Here is a 15382-nt window from a genome sequence, read left to right as displayed (position 1 = left end):
ATCCCAGTTTATTACATCAAATTCCCATACTTGTTATTTGTGGAAGTATTTCTACCGTACATTTATTTACACCGGGTTTAGTTATCATATAATTTTTTTTTATTCATCATGTCATTTGATCATTGCAAAATTCAGACAATAGAAGTAAAAATTGAATAGATGGCCACTCTTAGATACAATATTCTATTTCATTTCTTTTCATGATTTTCTTTTCATGGTGAGTATTTTGGGAGTATTAAATGATTTGACAAATAGTCCAAGTGAAACGAATTATATAACTTGTTAAATATCCAATCTATACCAAAAAAAAACCGAGTCGATATCCGACCTTTTTCATTCCAATGTCAGGTATTTGTATAGAAATTTAATTAGGTCTTGATTTGAATGTGGATTTAAAAACATAGATTAGGTTTGGGTATGAATGTAGCCAACAATCCAATCCAAACCCCTCACTGCCAGAAGTACCTTCTTGCATCCCTTCAATTGGAAAATTGTGAAACCTTTACAAAAATATCACGCATTACAACAGTAAAATTATTTTATGGAGGATGCAAGACGGCCTTCCTTCCCGCACTTTCACTGTGCAATAGAGTGTGTGTGGCCCGAACCACCCCTAAAGTTGTGTGTGAAAGATGGCAACCTCATGTTCATCCAAAAAAAAGGAACCACGACCTCATTTAGTGACTAAAGCCTTCAGCTATCTTATTCCAAATGGGAATCCAAATGACCAAACCACCTGTGAGTGTTCGTCCGGGAACTGGGGTAGCAGTATTCTGCTACATAATGGCAGAAATCCATCTTCCCTCGTTACATGGCTACCTCCTTCCCCTGAAACCTTGAAGGCGAACTTTTGATGCTGCTGCAACATCAGATAAAGCGGCTCCTGGATTTGTCATTCGAGAAAGTGAGGGATGATACAAGGAATTCGTTACGAGACAGGCTTGTGAATGGGTGGTGACTCTGTAAACATGTATGAAGAAGTGGTGACGAGTCCGCTGAAGCTTCTTGTCCAACAAAATGCAGGAACCACTGTACCTGTAGACTGTCGCATTTTGTTAGCAGATCTAATTTAATCTGTAACTAAGACAGTGGGGTGCGGGTCAGTGAATACCTGGGCCCAAAAATCAACTGGGCCCAATTACTTCTTTTTGGGCCCATATTTGAACATTGGGCCATGACATCTAATAGGCTAACCGGGCCCATGGTTGGCAGCCTGTTTGATGGCTGCCACCTCCTGCTTTATGCATGGATTTGACTAGGGCCAGGTGGGGATCAGAGAAAGGCCCAGGTGTTAGGTCCTTCACAGGGAAAGCTGGGGGTGACACCTCACCCTAGCTAAAAGAGCCTTACTGCTCTCCTTCCTCCCCAAGGACTTTCTAGGATGATGGCTGAAACACCGGAGCAGGAGGCACCGCAGTTCATCCCCGGAAGCGAGGTAAGCCCCCCTGCCTTCTCTCCCCTGGATTCAGTCGGGACAACAAAGAAACAAAGAAAGAAGGGAGGAAGGGGACTGTTGGTAGGCCGAGGGCCACCGGCGACGGCCCCCGGCTTCGGCCGCGATCCCCATCGGCACGGGCGTCGGCTGCTGGCTGGCCAAGGGCGCGGCCGTGGGCTAAGCCGCAGGCACGGCTGAGGACGCCGCGAGCCCGGCCGTGGCCCGGACCTCCCAAACTTCCCTTCTTCCTTCACAAGAGAAGAATAGAGAGAGGAAGAGAGAGGGTTTGGGAGCGAGAGAGAGAATATGGGAGGTTGGTGAAGGAAGGTTGAAGAAAAGAAGAAGAATGAAAGAAAGGAAGAAGAAAAAGAAGAGAGGAAGAGGGGACTCATCCTCGTCGTCGTGTGCGGGGGCCTCCGGCTTCGACCGCGAGCACTGTCGTCACAGGCTTGCCCGGGGATGCCGCGGGGCTTGGCCGCGGACGCCGCCGGTCGTGGCTCGGCCCCCTTCCGCTCGCCGTCCCCCTTTCCGCTCGCCGTCCTCCCTTCGTCGGAGAAGAGAGGAAGGGGAGATCGGGATGAAAGAGAAGAAGGGAGGAGAGGAAGCTTCGGGAAGGAGAAGAAAAGAAAAAGGAGAAGAGAAGAAAAGGAAAGAAAAAGGGAAAGAGAAAGAAAAAGAAAAGAAAAAGAAGGAAAAGAGAAGAAAAGAAAAAAAAAAAGAAAAGAAAAAAAATGAAATGGGTTTAGCCAAATTTGACTAACCCAAGCCCAATTAGACTGGGCTAAGTCTAAATCCGAGCTCAATCAGATTGAGCTAAGTCTGGACGAGCCCAAACTATAAATTGGATTAAATCCGAGCTAATTTAAGTTAAATTGAAATGGGTCCGAACCCAATTAAGCTGAGTTGGTCTCAGCAGACCTAATTGATTGTGAATCAGGCCCAATTCAAGCCCAATTCAACTGACAGAAAGTCAAATTGACCTTGGGCTAATCCTGACTCAGGCCCAAATGAGCCACATTGACCAAATCAGAGGATCCAATTGGCTGGACCCAATTATAAACGAGGCCCAATCCTTTAATTAAAAACCCAATCAACCCATGTGGACCCAATCTGGTTTTAAATCGAACCCCAAAGGCTTCAAATTGGACTTAGGCTAAATCATTGGATGGGATCCAAGCAAATAAGTTCATAGTATGATGAACTAAGAAATTTTATAATAAATAAATGGGGAATGATGTAATCTCTATGATGTTGTTTTAGGTAATTAAGGATTTGTCACCTGAACTTGAGAAATTTGGAAAGCGAATCACGGTAAGTAATCTATTTTAATCTTATTGTGGATCATATTACTATGTTTGTTAAGTTTTTAAAGTGTTATTCATGCATGATATGTTATGATGGATAAGTAACTTTTATGATCTCATAAACTATGGCCATGTATGCACCATGATTATGCTGATATTTTAATCATGCATGCAAGTTAGTATAATGAAATACTATCTAGCCAAGAGGCACTATAATGGGCTCAAAGATGCTACTAATCGAATGCAACTGAGCTGGCCTTGCTAGTGGCCGAGAATGACTAAGCTGGCCTTGCTAGTGGCCGAAAATGACTAAGCTGACCCCACCTGTGGCCGAGAATGACTTCGCAGTAGCATCTGAGAGAATGGACCACGGCATACCGGGGGCATGATTTCATATGCATGTTTTATGAAAATTTTGTTTGACTGAAAATACTGCTTTGTTTTCCAAGCATACCTATTTTGCCTTGTTAAATTGTGAGATAATACGCATGTCAGCTTCTCAAACCCTGCATAAACATGGTCACCATTATGTTCGATCCAGTAAGATTATGTATGATTACTTACTGAGCTGTGTAGCTCATACCCGTTATTTACATTTTTTTCCAGATCCTCACCACTGAAAGCTGCCAGAGACACTTTAATTTTGTATCAGGGCTTCTTTCTTTTGGGGTAAAGCAAGTATACTTTTGTGTAAATAAACTATATAGAAGCTCTGTATTTGGGTACTGACCAGTATGTTGTACTAAGAATGCTTTCATATGAAAATGTTTGGTTGGTTTGACTACCCTGTTACCCATGTATGAGGCTTCGTGCTATTGTGGCGGTAGTCGGCAATAGTACGGCCGTGTCACGGATCCGGGTCCGGAGATTGACAACTCGTGGTATCAGAGCGATAGGTTAATCATGAGTAAAAAAAAATAATAAAGTTTTAATAAGGAAATGGGTAGTTAAGTCTCATTTAGTGAGATTCCGTATAACTGGAAAGAAAGAAAAGATTTTATTGGTTGCATCGTCGATCAGTCACGAAAACTGCTTGGCATAAATATTTTGATAGGTGACAATGAGCAACAAAAAGAAAGAAGTTAAGGCTAATATAAAATTATTCTAGGAGCATGATTATGACAGGTATGGTATTAGAATCCAAGATTTAAGACTACTAAGGATTTTGGTATTTTGAATCAGAATGCTAGCGAGCCATGTCAAAATAAGAATAAATTATTTTGGAGATTTCTCAATGGAGTAATTTGTATTTTTTGGATTATGATTAAATTAGATTTTGACTGATATTAAGTGGAGTACCAGCCATGGAATGTTAAAGTACATTGTGATTACTTGTGTATCAGTATATAGGTAATTTTGGAAGTTTAACTTGATACCGAGTACTGTGGATAATATTTCTAGTTTGAAGTTAATTATTTTGATGGCAAGATAGGGTTCATTCATAAGTTGTTTAAGACTTAGATAAGAAAAGATTTTATATTCTTCGAGGATGAAATTTGTATGACAATTATGCATGAAAATATTATATAAAAAGAGAATGATGATGACATGGGGTCATTAGGAAATGCGAGTGGAATCAGCAATAGAGTTGATACGAAAACATGCCCAATAGCATATGATGTTTTAGGAGTTTGTATTTAGTGATCATACTTGTGATAGATCGGTTAATCGAGAGAAGTTGATATTTTGGCAAAGAAACTTGATGTTCTTATTCAGAATTAAGATGTAGATTTTCGTGTATAAGAGAAAAGTTTGATTTAGATCACCTACCAAAAGGATCAAATCTGAAAATGTTAGACTTATTCTTTTGATAAGATCTAATGATGAAACTGTATTGATGAATAGAATTATTGAAAAATTTGAATTAGAATTCTAATGGAGAAAAGTGTTGTTGATTCTCTGAATAATCTGGAGATAGCTATATAATTTCACCAGTGAGTTTTTCTATTGTTGGCAATTTCTGGGAGATTTTGAGCATCTTAAATTTAGTATTAACGGATTGATGGTTCCTTGATTGGGCTTAGACCTGGAATGGCCCCTACACCTAGCTATGACATTTTCAATCTATCTCTTCGAAAAGGGTTTGAGGTTTTGCTGGGATAAAGGTTGATCATTAAATTGTAGGCAAAGTTAAGAGAAGAAAAAGGATTATAGATTATGAAAACTATTTGATGCTAATGGTCTCACCTATTTCTGTTAAGCCGATTACGATCTTTGTGTGGATTTAATCGAGAGCAATTAATTTCTTGGGCCAAGAATTATAGCATTTAAAATCTAAGGTGGGAAGATTAGTTTCTTTCGGAAGAGATCAAAAGAACTCCTATATCATATATGGAGGGAATCAAGTTTTGAGATGCCATGATTTTGCCAAAATCTTATGAGCAAGCATTTTAAGAGGGAGACTAACTGAGATCTCGAGGATGACTCGATGTTGAATACTTTTAAAGTCTGAACCTTAAGGTATGACTAATTTCGAGGACGAAATTTATTTAAGGAGGGAAGAATGTAATACCTGGGCCCAAAAATCAACTGGGCCCAATTACTTCTTTTTGGGCCCATATTTGAACATTGGGCCATGACATCTAATAGGCTAACCGGGCCCATGGTTGGCAGCCCGTTTGATGGCTGCCACCTCCTACTTTATGCATGGATTTGACTAGAGCCAGGTGGGGATCAGAGGAAGGCCTAGGTGTTAGGTCCTTCACAGGAAAGCTGGGGGTGACACCTCACCCTAGCTAAAAGAGCCTTACTGCTCTCCTTCCTCCCCAAGGACTTTCTAGGACGATGGCTGAAACACCGGAGCAGGAGGCATCGCAGTTCATCCCCGGAAGCGAGGTAAGCCCCCCTGCCTTCTCTCCCATGGATTCATTCGGGACAACAAAGAAACAAAGAAAGAAGGGAGGAAGGGGACTGCTGGCAGGCCGAGGGCCACCGGCGACGGCCACTGGCTTCGGCCGCGATCCCCGTCGGCGCGGGCATCGGCTGCTGGCGGGCCAAGGGCGCGGCCGTGGGCTCAGTCGCAGGCACGGCTGAGGACGCCGCGAGCCCGGACCTCTCAAACTCCCCTTCTTCCTTCACAAGAGAAGAATAGAGAGAGGAAGAGAGAGGGTTTGGGAGCGAGAGAGAGAATATGGGAGGTTGGTGAAGGGAGGTTGAAGAAAAGAAGAAGAATGAAAGAAAGAAAGGAAGAAGAAAAAGAAGAGAGGAAGAGGGGACTCATCCTCGTCGTCGTGTGCGGCGGCCGCCGGCTTCGGCCGCGAGCACCGCCGTCACAGGTTCGGTCGGGGACGCCGCGGGGCCTGGCCGCGGACGCCACCGGTCGTGGCCCGACCCCCTTCCGCTCGCCGTCCCCCTTTTCGCTTGCCGTCCTCCCTTCGTCGGAGAAGAGAGGAAGGGGAGATCGGGATGAAAGAGAAGAAGGGAGGAGAGGAAGCTTCGGGGAGGAGAAGAAAAGAAAAAGGAGAAGAGAAGAAAAGGAAAGAAAAAGGGAAAGAGAAAGAAAAAGAAAAGAAAAGGAAGGAAAAGCGAAGAAAAGTAAAAAAAGGAAAAGAACAAAAATGAAATGGGTTTAGCCAAATTTGACTAACCCAAGCCCAATTAGACTAGGCTAAGTCTAAATCCGAGCTCAATCAGATTGGGCTAAGTCTGGACGAGCCCAAACTATAAATTGGGTTAAATCCGAGCTAATTTAAGTTAAATTGAAATGGGTCCGAACCCAATTAAGCTGAGTTGGTCTCAGCAGACCTAATTGATTGTGAATCATGCCCAATTCAAGCCCAATTCAACTGACAGAAGGTCGAATTGACCTTGGGCCAATCCTGACTCAAGCCCAAATGAGCCACATTGACCAAATCAGAGGACCCAATTATAAACGAGGCCCAATCCTTTAATTAAAAACCCAATCAACCCATGTGGACCCAATCTGGTTTTAAATCGAATCCCAAAGGCTTCAAATTGGACTTGGGCTAAATTCTTGGATGGGATCCAAGCAAATAAGTTCATAGTATGATGAACTAAGAAATTTTATAATAAATAAATGGAAAATGATGTAATCTCTATGATGTTGTTTTAGGTGATTAAGGATTTGTCATCTGAACTTGAGAAATTTGGAAAGCGAATCACGGTAAGTAATCTATTTTAATCTTATTGTGGATCATATTACTATGTTTGTTAAGTTTTTAAAGTGTTATTCATGCATGATATGTTATGATGGATAAGTAACTTGCATGATCTCATAAATTATGGCCATGTATGCACCATGATTATGCTGTTTTTTTAATCATGCATGCAAGTTAGTATAATGAAATACTATCTAGCCAAGAGACACTATAATGGGCTCAAAGATGCTACTGATCGAATGCAACTGAGCTGGCCTTGCTAGTGGCCGAGAATGACTAAGCTGGCCTTGCTAGTGGCCGAAAATGACTAAGCTGGCCCCGCCAGTGGCCAAGAATGACTTTGCAGTAGCATCCGAGAGAATGGACCACGGCATGCCGGGGGCACGATTTCATATGCATGTTTTATGAAAATTCTGTTTGACTGAAAATATGCTTTGTTTTCCAAGCATACCTATTTTGCCATGATAAATTGTGAGATAATACGCATGTCAGCTTCTCAAACCCTGCATAAATATGGTTACCATTTTGTTCGATCCAGTAAGATTATGTATGATTAATTACTGAGCTGTGTAGCTCATACCCGTTATTTACATTTTTTTCACATCCTCACCACTGAAAGCTGCCAGAGACACTTTCATTTTGTATCAGGGCTTCTTTCTTTTGGGGTAAAACAAGTATACTTTTGTGTACATAAACTACATAGAAGCTTTGTATTTGGGTACTGACCAGCATGTTGTACTAAGAATGCTTTCATATGAAAAGGTTTGGTTGGTTTGACTACCCTGTTACCCATATATGATGTTTCGTGCTATTGTGGCGGTAGTCGGCAATAGCACGGCCGTGTCACGGATCCGGATCCGGGGCGTGCAGTGTATGGACTGATTTGTATGTTTCTATTACTTAATGCAAGAGTCAGCTCCTTCTGTTACAAAAAAAAAAAAAAAAAAAAAAAACTAGCGTGCTGATGCTCCTGTATATGTTAATAAATACTGCAATCTAACCTTTGGATCTTTTCTTTTATGGCGAGATGACAAGTTATTAATAAAAAAAATGTCACCATGGAAAACAAGTTGCAATGATGCCATGATCAAAAGGATTCCCTTCTCATCCCCTCCTTAATGAAGCCATCCGGCTGGTCTATATATGAACCGCTTAGTCCAATGAAGAAAACGGAAGAAGAGCTTAATAATAGCAAGAATTCCAGGGCAGGAAGTTTTAGGAAAGTAATCCAATAGCCTCAAGAATGACAGTATTTTATGAAACTGTCGAATTATTGGAGAGAGGAGCAATTAGTTTTTGTTTTCTTATATTTTGATAAATTTGGAGCAATTTAGGTGTTCATCTCAATTCTCAAACATCATACTAAAGAGGGGTTCAAATGGGCCAAGCTGATCCATGGGTCGACAGGACAATCCTGGAGGAATGGTAGAGCACTTGTTTATATTGTTCTTGCAAATAAGTTTTATTGGATCACTCATGTAAACCCAGGCTTTTGAAGCCTGCCCTGCATGGTACAGACCTTTCCCTTCTCCTGGAGTATGTTTGGTTGCAAGAAAATTCATGAAAAAGGAAAAGCAAAACTAAGACTTTTTAATAGTAATGAAAAAAATTTCCAGAAAACTAGTTATGAACTTTTTCAAATTTGTTAGTTTTCTAGCGAAACAAACAAATGAAATACCAAAATTGCTAAGAAAAATCATAATTTTTTAACACATAAGCAAACTGGAAATCATTTTAAATTTAATTGGTTCGCAATACAACTCACTCTAATTGAAAAAAAGAGAAAAAGAAAAAGCAAGATCAATACAATTTACGCATGACATATCTAATTTATTTGATATTCCTGCCATTTGTCACCTAGCTCTCCTTGAAGAAATTCTTTTTTTTTTTTTTTTGAAAGAACCTCCTTGAAGAAATTCAAATTTTGATCTTTGTGTACCTTGATTTTATAAGGAGACTTCCTACTCAAAATATATTTTGGTATCAAAATTTAAACAAATCAATTAGAACAATTTCCTCATCCTTTCCCAAGCATTACGATTCATTGAAAAATAGTATTTGTGATTTGGGATTCATGAACTCGGACTCGAACTAACAAAACAAGTAGCTAGGTTCTTGCTATCCCTATGTAAGAGTGCTCTGGCTTACAAAAATGCAAGGGCATACTTAAAGGCTCTTCAGGTTATGAGATAGTAGGCTGGAGCCCACTATGGCGAACCTCTGAAAGGCTGAGCTCAAATGATGTTGGCCCGGCATCAGGCTTTGAAGTTTTTCTTGAAGGAATTCAAGAGGCCCGTCTGGGGACAGATTCAGGCTATTTTAGGCTCCTTATTTGGTCCTTCGGGCCTTGTTCATGGCTGTAGCCATTTACTTCTCTAGAAACCTAAGCACTCCTCTGTAAAGTAGAATGGTGACATCCAAATTGTAATAGCAAACCACTTTGAGATGCATGCAGATATATGTAGCATATGTTTCTTAATGGTATCTAGGTGCTTGAGTTTGGTTTCAGTAATCTACGACGTAAAGTACAAAGCATGCGTTTCTTAGACTAATGGTTTCTAGGTGCTGGAGTTTGGGGTTCAGTAATCAACCTGTTGGGGGAACGTAAGTCGCCCCTTAAGCACACGAGCGCACCAATGGCCCATGGTCTCGGAATCGTCCGACCCCGGACGCCCGACCTGGCGCCCCACAAGACGTCTAGCTTCGGGTCTCTTGACCTCGGGAGCCCGACCTCGGCGCCCATCTACCGCGATTGCACCCTTCTGAAGTTCGGCCATGGGCCATATCCTGCCATCGCCTCCAGCATTTAATGCGCATTATCTCTGCAAACCCCCGACTCACTCAACAATTAATGTATATCTCCGGCTCACTCAACAATTAATGTATATCTCCGGCTCACTCAACAATTAATGCGCGTGGCTCCTACCATCTACGGATCTTCAGTCCTCCACGGCAAATCAGTTCGGCAGCGTTCGGTCAGCCGTGACAACTCTCTGATCCCGGCCTTGCCTCCGACATCAAGGCATTAATTCACCTGGTCGCGCACCAACTCAAGCGACGTGCTGAGTCGTACGGCAACCTCGCCCCATCACATTACAGGTAATCCGACCCCCTATAAAAAGAAACCCCTCCTTCTCAGTGGGGGGTTGGACTCAGAAAAAGCCCAGCAGAATATATCTTCCTTCTCTCTCCTTCTCCAAAATTAAGCCCTCCCCTCTGACTTAAGCATCGGAGGGCCGGCGCCGGAAACCCCGGCCACCGGTTTTCTTTTGTAGGCCCCCCACGGAGGACGCCGTTCGCCGACGGTTTGCCGCCCGCCAGTGTTCGCCGGAGCTCCTTCTCCTCAGCCGACGGCCGCCCCCGGGTCCAATTTCCAGCAACACAACCATGCAAAGCACAAAGCATAAATTGCCCACCTTGTCTCCTTGGGTTTGGTTCCATGAATGGGCCGAACCATTTATTTCTTAAAATAAAAAACTAGATGATTGAAAAAGAAAAGAAATGTCTAATGTTAATAAATGATAATTTTGCATATTTCAAGACTGAGGGAAGACGATTGCATGACCCGTGTTTGAAATTTAAAAAATACACTAAAAATGACAATCATATTGGCATATCTCATGATTGCATGAATCAAGTCTACTAATAATGGCTAATGTTTGAACTTCAAATTCAAATCTGAAATGCACTAGAAATGGTAATCATATTGTGGCTTACATGAATCAAGTCTGCTATCAGATTATTGGTATATTGTGCAACTAATAGAGAAGTAAGAGAAAAGTTAATGTGGATGAGGCCCATTTTTTATCTGATAGCATGAACCGACGGAATGGTCCATTTCCTTTCTTTGATTTCCAACTACCCAGAGATATATCTTAGATTCTTATTTCATTTCATATTAAAAGACCAATTCTTCTTATTTATTTCTTGATAGTTACAAATATGACCCGTTTGCGGAGTTGAACATATTGGATCTGACTTTATTGGGTGCATTCATACTTGTCAGGTATAAATCTATCCACTCTAGCAAAAAAACATGTTGGATCCGCCTCTCTAACACAGCTCACCTTCTTTGACCTACCAATCTCCATAGATTTTGATAGGGAGAGAGGACCGTTAAACCTTCCTTCTTTTAAAAAAAGCAGTAGTTGGTAAACAAACCAAAGCCCCATTAAAACTCCTTGAACTCTCTTTCTAGCTTTTAGAACTCGTTTTGTTTGTGAAAAAAAAATTCTCATTAAAATATTTTTTTTCTAAAAAACTATTTTTTAAGAATATAATGCCTACAAAAATGATTTTATTTAGTTGAGCATCTACATTTCTAAAAAAAATTATGTGAAGTATCTATTATATTCTTAAAATAAAGGAAAAGATCTTATTCATAAATTTTGATGCCTTAAGAGTAGTTTTGGAAAGAAAATTCAATTGTCAACCGGTGGAAAAATAGTTTTTCATGTTTCTTATGATATTTTTTTTCATAAACATGAAAAATCTTATTTCAATGAAAATGCAATCTTTTCATCTCTTTTCTTTAAAAACTCCGGCCAACGAAATTTTTTTCGTCTTCTCATGCCATACTTTTCCTACTCTCCATATTTTTAACGTTTGTCACAGCCTCACACTCTTCTCCACACCATGAAAGCTATAGGTTGTTGGAGACATGGTCAAGAGACCACAGTATTCGGTAGTTTCCATATGAAATTTTAATAGCGTCATCTTTTTTCGATAAAATACGACACCTTTTTTAAGCTTATGTTTGGTACGAACAAAAATTGCTGATACATTTGGTGTCAGGCCCTCAGATTCCTAAGTCAAGCTTCCCAAATATTAATGCATGTGTTTCTAACATAATCACTTTCATTAAAAAAAAAAATCACCACTTGCGTTATTGAACTACTGATTTGGAGAGGTGTCGATGGGCAGTTTCAATTCCAAATTTATAGAGATTTTCCTTTCCAAACCATCCACAAAAGTTGATTAGTCCACACCGTTGAACTGATCAAGAGATGCCCCTTTCACAAACATTAACTTACGATTTTATTTGTTTTGTGGATTTCATGCAGAACAAGCAATCAAGTATTCCACTCCCACCTCATCCCCCCATGGAAGCAAGAAAGAGGAGCAAAAGGACTCAACTTCGTGGGTAATGGGTGGGGAGTGAGACAATAAGCCAATTCAAGCTCTTTCCATTATGCAAGAAAGATTGGTTGGATTAGCCCACTTTTCCATAGGTTATATATTTACTTATGCAGCTTTCTTGATTGCCTCTACGTCAGAAAATTTTTGTTAATTTCGTGTTTTTTTTTTTTATACAACGGCTCCTCACCCTACTTTAGTATAGGTGCAGCCAACCAAATTAAGAGTAAAAACCTCTTCAGAATGTTGAGCCGCATAAGTAGCAACTCAATCTGCGACTTAGTTTGCCTTCCGGTAGACATGCACAACGTGAAATATGCTTTACAGTATTTAGTAGCATGTCGACACTTCCTCTTATACTTCGATTCTTCTTTTAACACAATCAGTTGTATCATTTAAATTTCAGAAATTTATTAAATTAATTTAGACGGTTGATTTTTAGAAAATGGATGATCAAACAAAAAAATAAGTTAGACATTAAAAAAATGGAAAGCAAGGAAAATCCAAAAAAAAAAACTCAATAGGAAGACAGAAATATATAAAGATTGTTACGATACAATTACAAAAAAAAAAAAATAAAATAAAATAAAATAAAATCGAGGGGACAAGGTCATCTTCTTTGATGTTTGCAGTATCCATATCGCGTGGTCAGATACCAAGCAGTGCTAGAGAATAGCGACGTGACAAATGCCAACTTGGCCTCCTTGTTTACACTGTTGTGACTTTAGATGGTGACGAGCTACGGTATTCTTCATTTTTCCATCACATAGTTTACATATGTGTAATTTTAGACATCACTAGGCAAGTGTTGGCAACGAAATAAGGTAACTTGAGGACTCTATACGAAGCACAAATAGAAATTTGAGGATGGAAAGATGAGCTTATATTGGTGTCGATGATTGATATTGATAGGCCTTTTGGTGATCTCATTAGTACAAGGCCCTGTTCAAAATGTATGCAAGGGAAATTTTTAGGTCGGAATAGATGCAACATAATTTGCGCAACGGCAGCTAAAGTTCGATTCAGCCTGATTCCAACTAATTAATTGCCATCGATTGTAAGCTAAAATTTATTAAAAACCACTTTGAAGCTATGAAAATATAGTCATTAGACTAGCATATTATTGTGCTATAAAAGAAGAGCTGCCACCATAAATTATAACAGAATGAAATTTCATAGTCTTTCTTGCGAACATAGATTTTTTTTTGTTTGTTTGTTTGTTTGTTAAGACGGATGATTCATACATATCTTACATGAATATATCTAATAAAGTCAGAAAATAAAAGATCCTATAGCGTTCTAAGCAACTTCTCTTATTCTCCGAACTGACTGGCTATATAAGACGCCATTCAATTAGCGGCCTTGTTTGCCTCTCTGAATATATACTTGACTTGGAAGGACACTCCATTCTCGCCATAGGTCAAATATTTCAAAGCAGATGATGGCCCTCCACTGATATAGCTAGAGCTACCCTAAATCCAGCTGACAATAGTGGCCAAGTCACCCTAAAAAATAGCGGAGTCGGCCTGAAGCACCCGCCAGACATGGCTCAGGCCAGCCCATGCCACACTAAGCACTACACTGAAAAAATTCTGAGTGGGGCTGCGAGAAGAGAAATTTCACAGCTCTATGCAGACAAGGAATCGGGATCTTTTATTTTTTTTAGATGTGCTTGTGGGACGTACAAAGTGAATACTTTTTAATATAAGTTAATTTATGAATTGAATTTTTGTGCACTTAACAGACCGAGATGGCAGAGGACCTAAACATTTGTCCCATACGACAAACCACATGGAAAGGTACGATATAGGATTCAGGTTCATTGCCTGCCTTTTTCCCACCAAGACCACGCTACTTGCAACCCTGGAACCAAGAAAAAGGTTGTAAAATAAGATAAGGACATCCATATGACCTTAAAAAAGGTTATATGCTACTTGGCGTTTGCTTGGTGCCCTGCTTCAGTACTGGCTGCTGTTAAAAGAGCTTCAAAGGATCTTTCTTGCAGAGCCAAGTGAATGAATGATGCGTGACTATCATAACTCTGGCACATTTAAAAAAAAAAAAAAAAACTTTGTCCAGATAGTGAAAGCAGAACATCAATCTTTTTTACAAACAGATAAATGGAAGTGCATCTGCCACATAAAAAACATTATTCAGTAAACTTTTTGTAAGTATAATGATGATTCCATTTTGTTCAAGTGAATTAAGTGCATTTGTTTTAATCCTCCAGGGAACAAAAAAAAAAAGACTATAGTGCCTCTCATTATCTCAGCTGGAGTCCTTGCATGGTTGATTTCTTTTCCCAGTGTTGACTACTATTGCTTTGCCTGTAGAGACATGAGCACTTACTTTCCTTGTATTGCAAATTAAGGTTCTCACCATTATCAAAGAGCTTAACCCCAATTGCAGCCATCACCATGACATACACAACACATGCAAACATATATGCTATTTTGAATATTCATCGTGCAAATTTATGTAAGAACTAAATCTAACTTTGGGTTTTCCCCTTGAATATGCTTCACCTATCGTATATGATATCATGCTGTAGCAACAAATTTGGAGGTAAGAATTAAAGAATCTTAATCGAAAAATTATGCGATAAGATGTCAGAAAAAATCTACATATTTTTTTTTTGAAAAATACATTTGGAATACCACCATCAAAATTAAAATCCTAAACCCACTACTAATAATTAGAACATCCAAGAAACTACAAACATCTAGTTTTTTATTAATATATCTGTTGCTGGGGTCCAAACCGAGAACGATTGGCACAGCGGTGTGAACGGGGTTCCCTTTGAATTGCTTTGGTTGCGCTCCACCTTCCGCCGGGAAACCTGCAAGCAAGCCTCGCACCACCACTGGGGTAGTGGGGGCCCTCCGACGATCAAGTTAGAGGGAATCGAAGGAGAAGGAGAGGTAGCAGGTAAGATGATGCTATGGAGAATCTTGCTCACCCTCCCCCTTCCCCCCCAGCCCCATATATATCAGGCTGGGGGGTTTTTCTGGGGATTGGTCATCGTGTGGCACGATGGGGTTACCACTGACATGGCCGTTACAGGGCGTCGTGGGGCAGCGCCGGGTACGGCCATGGCAGGGCGTAGTGGAGCTCCGCTTCGTACGGTTGTTACAGGGGATCGTGGGGCAGCGCCGGATTCGGCCGTTGCAGGGAGTAGTGGAGCAGGGGGCCGCGGCGTGCCTCAGGAGAACAGTCTGTTGTTGTCAAGAGATTGCCGACCCGAGGTCGGATTGCTGGATCAAGGGGCAACCGACTCGGGGTCGGATTGCTGGATCAAGGGGCAACCGACTCGGGGTCGGACTGCGGAGCCGAAGATATCCGACCCGAGGTCGGATTGCTGGATCAAGGGGCAGCCGACTCGGGGTCGG

The sequence above is a fragment of the Phoenix dactylifera genome, chromosome 11, assembly GCF_051530095.1.
Source record: "Phoenix dactylifera cultivar Ajwa chromosome 11, Ajwa_hap1_PhDact_Kaust_v1.1, whole genome shotgun sequence".
NCBI classification, from domain to species: domain Eukaryota; kingdom Viridiplantae; phylum Streptophyta; class Magnoliopsida; order Arecales; family Arecaceae; genus Phoenix; species Phoenix dactylifera.
This window is presented reverse-complemented; position numbering follows the sequence as displayed.